The sequence below is a fragment of the Puma concolor genome, chromosome A3 (genome assembly GCF_028749965.1).
Source record: "Puma concolor isolate L17-30 chromosome A3, mPumCon1.1.hap2, whole genome shotgun sequence".
Taxonomy (NCBI): Eukaryota; Metazoa; Chordata; class Mammalia; order Carnivora; family Felidae; genus Puma; species Puma concolor.
This window is the reverse complement of record NC_141669.1, coordinates 18702559-18711959: the sequence shown is the minus strand read 5'-3', so window position 1 is coordinate 18711959 and position 9401 is coordinate 18702559. Positions and strand designations below refer to the sequence as shown.

Below are 9401 nucleotides of genomic sequence, written 5' to 3'. Positions count from 1 at the left end.
TTTCTGATTTGGCTTGTGAATCATGGGTTATTTAGAAGTGTTGCTTAATAATTTCCAAACATTTGAGGATTTTAAGTGTTTCATATTATTTCTAGGATTTTTCCCACTCTATTAAGAGGACATACTCTGTTTAATTTCAATCCTTTGCAATTTATTGACATCTGCCTTGTTATTCAGAATATGGTTTATTTTGTTAAATGTGCCATGAACCCTTGAAAATAATGTAATCTGGGGTGCTTGGGTGGCTCAGTTGGTTGAGTGTCCGACTATTGATTTCAACTCAGGTCATGATCCTGGGGTTGTGGGATCAAGCCCTGCATCAGGCTCTGCACTGACATCATGGAACCTGCCTGGGATTCTCTCTCTTTCTCTCTCTCTGCCCCTTCTTCCCCCCCACCCCCCGTAAATAAATAAACATTTAAAAAATAATGTAATCCTGCTCTTGTTGGGTTCAGTGTTTTACATATGTAAACAAGGTCAAGTTTGTTTATCAGGCGGTTCAAGTCCCCTTTATCTTGACTGATTCATTGTCTGATTAGTCTATCAGTTGTTGAAAATGGATTTGAAATCTTCAACTATGCTATTGGATTTACTTGTTTTTCCCTTTAGTTCTGTCTGAGCTCTGCATGTTGTAAGTTTTCTTTTCAGATACATAGACATTTCGTATTATTAAATCTTCCTGTTGAATTGAATTTTTGTTATTGTGAAATGCTTCACTTTATCTCTGGGAATACTTCTTGCCTTAAACTCTTGCTTTGTCTGATAACAGTATAGATAAGCCAGCTCTCTTTTGGTTAGTGTTTCCTAGGCATATTGACTTTCAATATTTATGTGTCTGTCTTCCATAAGCAACATATAGTTGGGTCTTGCTGTTTTGTCTTGTTTTTCTGGTCTGACAGTCTTTTCATTTTAATTGGATAATTGAGTCCACTTATGTTTAACAAATTCCAAAATTTTTTGCTGTTAATTCTATCATCTTATTATTTGTTTTAAATTTGCTTTATCTGGTTTTTGTTCTTGTTTTCTTTTCTGCTGCCTTCTTTTAATAAAATGCTTTTCAATATTCTAATTCCTCCATTAGTGTGTTAGTTATAAATTCTTTTATTATTTATTTAGTGTTACCCTAGGCAGGGGTTGGCATACTTTTTTTTTCTGTGAAGAGACAGATGGTAAATATTTTAGGTGTAGAGGGACGTACACAGCCTCTGACTCCCTCCTCCCCCTCTCCTCTTTCCCTCCTCCTCCTTCTTCAACTATTCTTTAAAAATGCAAAACCAGGGCACTTGGGTAGCAAAGCTGGGTTAGGGGATTAGGTGGGTTAAGCGTCTGATTCTTGATTTTGGCTCAGGTCATGATCTCATGGTTTGTGAGTGAGTGAATTTGAGCTCCACATCAGGCTCTGCGCTGACAGCTCAGAGCCTGCTTGGGATTCTTTCTCTTTCTCTGCCCCTCCCCCCGCTGCTCACATGTCTGCTCTCTCTCTTTCTCTCTCTCAAAATAAATAAATAAACCTTAAAAAATTAAAAAATAAAAATGCAAAACCATTCTTAGCTCCCAAGCTGTTTAAAATAGGCTTTGGGCTGGATTTGGATGTGGGTGATAATTTGCCTAACTCTGCTATAAATACACCATATGCCTTCACAGAATCTGCTTTCAGTTAATAATTTTACTACTTCCTGGACAATATGTAGACCTTACAACACCGTAATACCATTTACCCAACTCCGTTGTTCCTTTTCTCCTGTTTTGATCATGTATTTGACTTCTTTATACATTTGAAATCCCATAAGACATTATAATTTTTGTTGTTTTAAATAGTCAATACTCATTTTGATTTGCTCTTATATTTACCACATATGGTGCTCTCTATTGCTTTCTGCATTACTTTTCTTCCAAGTGGGATTGTTTTATCAGAATAACTTCCCTTAGTATTTCTTTTCACGTATATCTATTGATAATGCATTTTCTTATTTTTTATTTGCTTGGCATTTTTATTTGTCTTCATTTTTAAGGATATTTCCACTGGATGTAGGATTCTAGACTGGCAGTTACTTCCTCCCCCTCCACAGCCTTTTAGCTCTGTCATTCTATTGTCTTTTGCCTTCTATTGTTTGTGTACAATGGGTCTTATTACTGCTCCTGTTGAATTTTTTTCTCCCCTGACTATTTTAAGATGTTTCTTTTTATCTTTAAGTTTTTGAAGCTTTACTATAATGTGCCTTTGTGCAGTTTTGTTTGATTTTGCGTGCTTGTGTTTGTTAATGCTTCTTGAATCTGTATATTCTTGGTATTTGGCTCTTCAAATACTGATCCTGGCCCATCTGCTTTCTTCTGGGATTCAAATTCCACACATGCGGGTTGTTTTCACTATATCTTTGTTTTCACTGTATCTTTGTTTTCACTGTATCTTTGATGCTCTTTTCCTCTTTCTTTTTTCTTTCTCTATCCCTCTTTTTGTGTATATATATATATATATATATATATATATATATATATATATATATGTATATGTGTGTTTAATCTGTTTTCTTCTGTTTCAATTTGAATATTTTTCTACTGATCTATTTTCCAATTTACTAATCCTCTTTTCTGTTGTGTCTAATCTGCTGTTAAACCTATCTCTTGCTTATTTATTGAACCCTTAGTTTTAGTTATGAAATTTCCCAGATCTAGAATTTTTGTTTGCTTCTTTTAGAATGGATTCCAGGTTTCTATCTTTCCATCTACTTGTTTGAATATATTAATGCTAGGTTTATAGTCTTTGATAACTACAGTATCTGGGTCACCTATATGTTTTTCTACAGTCTTTTTTTTTTTTAATTTGGTTTTATTTCCTAGCAAGCTGTATAATTTTTGATTGAATGCTAGATATTGAGAACGAAGAATTACTGAGAGTCTGGATAATTTTGTCTTCCTTTGGAAAGGAATTTTTTTTTCCTAGCAGGCAGAACACCTTGATCCTGTCAGGAATTGAGATACTTTGAAGCTGGATTTCAGGCTTTGTGAGGGCTGGTCTCTGCCTGGCTTGTCTTGTCTCTTAGGGTATAATCCTTCATCTGTCTCAATAAAAATCTAGGTTATTCATGGCAATGTCTTCTCTTTGGTGGGCTGTAAACATCAATATTTTTTCTCCTTAGCACTTGGAGACTGCTCAAACTCTGACTGGTTTTTCAGCCTTTTAGAAGCTGTTTACTGCTTAGTTTCTTGGCTGCTTGCCTATCATGTGGAAAGCTTAGGAATGAGAAAATTCCTTGAGGGGAAATCAAATACAGAATGCCTGGCTTATTTCTATACAGGCTTTTTCTCCAGGATAAGGGTTCCCTATGTTCTGGCTACCCCTTGAGAACTGGCAAATGCCCGGAAGGGAAAACATGAGGGAAACTTAGGTTTTACTCACTGCATTTCCCTTTTCTCCAGAATCTTGGCATCTAAAGTCCTGCCTGCTTTTAATCTCTGATGACTTTTAACAGCTATTTTATGCAATATATTTAGCTTTTATAGTTGCTCTCTGTCAAAGACTCTAGAGATTTATTGTTTGTTCATTTTTGAATTTTGAGATTCATATTTTATTTACAAGCAAATGAAGGATGTCTCCTAATGGGTGCCTGGGTGGCTCAGTCAGTTGAGCGACCTACTCTTGGTTTTGATTCAGGTCGTGATCTCATGGTTTGTGAGTTCGAGCCCCACATCAGGCTCTGTGCTGACAGTGTGGAGCCTGTTTAGGATTCTCTCTCTTTCTCTGCCCCTCCTCAGCTGGCTCTTGCACTCTCTTTCTGTCTCTCAAAATAATAATAATAATAATAATAATAATAATAATAATAATAATAAAGGATGTCTCCTGTAATGCTAATATGGGACAAGAAGAGTAATATGAAGAAGTAGTTGCTGGCTCCACAGTGATGTGTGAAAGGAGCCCATGCCACTTGAAAAAAAAAATTTTTTTTAATGTTTTTATTTATTTTTGAGACAGAGAGAGACAGAGCTTGAGGAGGGGAGGGGCAGAGAGAGAGAGGGAGACACAGAATCCAAAGTAGGCTCCAGGCTCTGAGCTGTCAGCACAGACAGTGGGGTTTGAGTTCGATGCGGGGCTTGAACTCACGGACTGTGAGATCATGACCTGAGCTGAAGTCAGACGCTTAACCGACTGAGCCACCCAGGTGCCCCAGCCACTTTTTTTTTTTTTAAACAATGGTTTTGCCATTAAAAAGGGGGAAAAATCCACATGATTTCTCCATGATGCACATATGAAAGAATCAAAATAAAAACGAGTTTTCAAAACTCTACAGGTTCCAGTCAAATGTGTGAGGTGGCCAGATGTCATTTTCATTCAGTGACTGCCCCTTCTCCCCAAGAGCAATAGCCTCTGAGCAACTAACTGACTTAATGCTCACTGAGGGTATCTGCCTGAGGAATGGAGAGACCCCGATCCTTCAGAGCCTGGTCTGCTCCTCTACCCTTTGTTCTCCCGGGATTTCTTCAATGGACACTTGCCGGTGGGGTGTATCGCTCTGCATTTCCAAGTCTGTTTCTCTTAGTAGGACCACATTTCCTCTTCTGACCACACAAATCCCTTGAGGAATATCACTGTACTTTTTTACCCAATAAATATGCTCCAAAGTCTGAAAGGTAGCACTAAATTAGCAAATTTATCAATGCTTCTTATAAAACTAATAAGTGTCCTTCCGTCTCGAAGCAAGATCAAGTGCTTTTTGTCCACGTCCTTGGTGAGCCTGGTGGTGCTGGGCATATAGTTCATTCTGAGCTGAGATAAGACTGTAGTGTAGAGTGGAGGTGAGCTAGCGTGTCTAACCCCTCCTTCTTCCTACCGCAGTTACCGCCTGGCAAGACTGGGACAGGAACCCTGACCAGGAATAGCATGTCTGTCCCAGTTTTAGCAGCCGAGGCCTACTGGAAACCCCTCTAGAGATTTGTTAGTTTTTTACTTTTTAAAGTTTATTTATTTTGAGAAAGAGACAGAGTGAGTGGGGGAGGGGCAGAGAGAAGGAGGGAGAGAATCCTAAGCAGGCTCCATGGTGTCAGCACAGGGCTCAAACTCACAAACCTTGAGATCATGACCTGAGCCAAAACCGAGCTGAAAGCTTAACTGACTGAGCCACTCAGGCACCCCCTAGAGATTTATTTTTAAAAGTGGTTTCCAGGACATGTCCCAAGGCCAGGGCACATTAACTGTCTCTTGCATGTTTTGAGACACCGCCAACTGGGGGCTGAAAAGGTCTTTTGGCTTCTTCAACACCTTCAACAATAAATTATAAAACTCTATTGAATATGGGGGCTCCTGGGTGGCTCAGTCGGTTAAGCATCCAACTTCAGCTCAGGTCATGATCTCGCCGTCCGTGAGTTCGTCTCTGCGTTGGGCTCTGTGCTGACAGCTCAGAGCCTGGAGCCTGTTTCGGATTCTGTGCCTCCCTCTCTCTCTGCCCCTCCCCCTCTCACACTCTGTCTCTCTGTCTCTGAAAAAGGAATAAACCTTAAAAAAAAAAAAAAGCTCTATTGAATATAATTTGTAAGTATTAACCACTTTGTATTTTAAAATTCAGATTAATGTGCCAAGTATGATCATTCTCAATCAGATCACTCAGTTTACTCTAACACTGATTCTTTGTGAAATAAAGCTTACCATCTTTCACTATATATTGGTGTGAGGCATTCCATTTCAAACTTACACACACACACACACACACACACACACACCATACATCATGCCTCTTTTGGCCCTTCTGTGAACCCTGACCTGAGCTGATATTCTGACTCTGTTGTTACATCACAATATGACCATGGTGAAGCCTCTTTCAACTCCTGGCCCTCAATTACTTTATTTAGAGTATGAGGTAGGGGTGGGGAGTGGGATAGGATCATGCAGGGGCTCACAGGGTCCTTGTAGCCTTGGTAGTCAATCTGTCTTCTATGATTTGGTTTGGGGAATCCATTGTGGAACAGTAGGACACTTAGACTGATCAGAACAGTGGATCCTTACTCAGACCACAGAGCTCACTCCCTTAAATCAACTAGTCTCATGGCTGAGGGGCCATTCTCCCTGGGACATGGGGGCTGAATGGATGAGCTGGAGGCTGTGTTCCTGAACAGACAGGCACCCTTGGCAGTGGGCCTCCCAGGAAGCCGCACCCTCATGTGAATGAGAGAAAACGTCTCACACTAAAGCTAGCCCCCCTCCTTCACCCCCCACCAAACCTGCATCTTTCAACTATCTCAGCCAGGGATTCCACACTGAGAGGTGGTTGCTTCTCACGCTTGTTCCAAATGTCTCCCTCCTGTTCTTCCCGGGTCTGCCATCTTGGAAGAAATCTACGAAGAAGATTAACCTCTCCTCTGCCCAGAGATAGTTTTAAAATCTTTGGTTTAGGATTAGCCCCTGTGCTGCCCCAGAGCCTGTTTCCTCCATCCCCTGTCCAGCTGTGTATCATGGGATGTTGACATGGCTGCTTTCCGAGGCCCCCCTGTCAGCGGACTTCCCTTGGGTTTCGTCAAAGAGAGACACTGGAGGGAGACTGAAGGCAAGAAGGGAGAAGCCTATGCATTTCCCTCCTTTTCCCTTTGCCTTGAGTTGATAGAGTGCTTGGCAGAGGCTGCAAGTGTCGTGGCCCCAGCTCCTCAAAGATTGGCTCACTGTGGTTTTCAGCCTCTGTTGGGTGACCCCAGCCCCCAGCTCAGGTGACTCTGGATTTTCTTTGTCCCTCCAGCTTAAGGATGACAGTAGTTTCCTTTGCATTCATCTCTAGGGTATCTTACCATCCCCTGTTTTCTTCCCAGCCTCTTTGATGATGTAGAATACCAATAAGTGTTATGGAATACCCTGTGTATGAATACTTGAAGGGCTTGCTGTTTCTTGTTTAAATCTCTCCTAATTGAGTTGCTAAAAACCATGCTTCAACCATCTTTCTCCTTCATATATGTATAAGCACCACAGAAACACATTCCCCTTCATTTCCTTTAGCACCTCCTGAAGGAGACAGAATTCATTCACTCATTTCTTCACTCAGTCAATGAATATTTGGTGAGGTGCTACCTAACACCCTAGCCAAGTCCTGTGCTACAGGATAGAGCAATGAACAAAACAGGTAATGTTTTTGACCTTGTAGAGCTCACAGCTCTGTGGGCAAGCCTCATACCCTTAGAATAAAGTGTATTGAGAGTGAGACACTATTGTAACACCCAGTCCTGGGAGATAGACAGACTTGGGTTTATATCTCAGTCCTGTAAATTACTACAGGTTACATGAACATGGGCATGGTGTTTTGCCTTCCTATATGACAGTTTCCTCTTCTTTAAAAGAGCACTCAGTTATCCAGTTCATGCCTGCCCCAGCCTCGTTACATGTTCAGTGTGGATTCTGATGCTACTAGCTTCATGGGGTTGCTCATGATTAAATATGTTGCTATTAGAGAAAGAGACAGATTCCCTGAAAACAAACTCACACTGAAGATTTATTTCTAAAAGCAGTTTCCAGGGGATCCTACATTCACCATTGCTGAGATGCAGGTTGGAAAGGTGAGGTGAGGCTAGACACTCAATAAGAAGGGGTGAAGTTCAAAGCGTGGATAGAGACAGCTGCTGGGAGAAGCTCCCGACAAACTTAGGATCACACCATGGCAGTTTCTTCTGGCAGCCAATTTGTAGTCACGCTGGTCTGCCTGCAAGTGGAGGTGGGGGCCCTTCTTTCCTCTTTGCTTGTCAAGACGTCACCCCCTCAGGGAAGGACTCCCTGATTTCTCATCCAGGCTAGGTCTCCCCGATTCATGTTCTCTATTTTCCTTGTGATCGTTGTGATCACGGCCACCACCGCCGCCATCATCATCACATCATTGCTAACGCTTGTGAAATGGAGCACCCCGCCATGTTCCAAACGTTATGCTGTGACGTCCCACGGCAGAGTCTGGGAAGCTGCTCGGCCCTGTGCTATTGTGATTAAGGAGTGTGTGCATGTATGTGCATGGGCAGAATAAGTAAGTCAAGGCAGGACATTTCAAATCATCAAACACTTGAAGTGAAAATATGCTGACTGTGAATTTACTATTAATTGTGTTGTAAGGTTTTGAAAATTCCGATTCCATGTGAGTCAGAGATACACATGTATTGGTCATCATCAGGGTTCAAAGACCTGGATTCATCACTTGTTCTTTGTTCTCATTCTCGAGGCTGCAGATGGAAAGGCTCACGGTGTATTCCCTGCCGCCCGGGACCCATATTCCTGCCAGCCCCTTGTCTCCGCTGCTTGGCCACACTCTGGTCCTTCTGGTGGCTCTGTTACTTCTTTAGATCCAGACTTAAATGAATCATTTACTTACATTTCACTCGCGATTTTTAATCATCCTACCAACAATAGTCTAATACCATTAAATACTTGCAAAATCTAATAAAAATCAGTCTTAACCTCATTGGAATCTCATTAAGAATAGGGCTGTTCTTTTTGCTAAATTGTTGGACATTATTTTATCTGGGTTTGTTTTGTTCACATTGTCCAGGCGAGCAGGTGGATAGATGGAATCCTAGAGTGTGGGTTCACACTCTCAAAAATTCTTTTATCCCCTTTCTTGAGTTTACAGATGAAGACACTATAGTCTAAAACAGGGAGAGGACTTTTCCAAAGTCTCACATGAAACTTGTGGCCATTAAGGACCAGAACTCAGGCCTCCTGCCTCGGAGTCTAACATCTCCCCTCCAAGATCTGGGCTTTGAGCCCAAGCACTGATTTATGGATTTGAGGAGCCTATCGGCTGTTGAGCAATTACTAGCTGATCAGCCAAGCACTGTTTCACTGAACACATCTGGAGCTCGGAATGGACACCGGCAGGGTTAGGAGATGAGAAGAAACTGACTGAAAATCCTCCAGGGTGAGGTTCACGTGCGGGCGATGAGTGGTAGTCTCCTTAAAAGTCACACCGCTCACCCCTTCTTTTCCACATCAGCGCAAGGGTGGCATGTCTTCTGGTCCTGCGCAGTCCCACGGGGAAGGTATTGACAAAGGCCTCCCGTGGCCCCAGTGCTGGGACAGGCAGGAGCTGTTTGTCCATCCTGATGAACAACATCTCCAATAAAAGGACTCATTTGGTAGGACTGAGCAGTTCACAGACAAAGAAACAAGGGGAGAAGGCTCAGGCAGGAAGCCTTTTATGATTTATCAATGCACAAATACTGGCATCTCTCTCTCCCTTGAAAAGAAAAAAAAAAAAAAACGACAACCCAGTGCTAATATTAATAATTATTCCAGCTTTAGTATAGCACTTTGCGGTTTACGATGTGCTTTTGAATGCATTATCTTATCGCATCGGTGGGAGATCGGGGAAGGGGAGAGCAAGGGCGCTGGCACTTCTGGGGAATCAGCGGCCTTTGTTTCCCTGGGGGTCCAGCCTGGCTTAGTGGGT

At 41.9% G+C, this 9401-nt stretch overlaps 1 pseudogene; it reads right to left on the bottom strand.

Annotated features, from left to right (window-relative positions):
• Window positions 1–4380: 4380 nt before the first annotated feature.
• On the bottom strand, window positions 4381–4823 carry LOC112864327 (U6 snRNA-associated Sm-like protein LSm1 pseudogene; annotated as a pseudogene).
• Between the last annotated feature and the right edge of the window lie 4578 nt (window positions 4824–9401).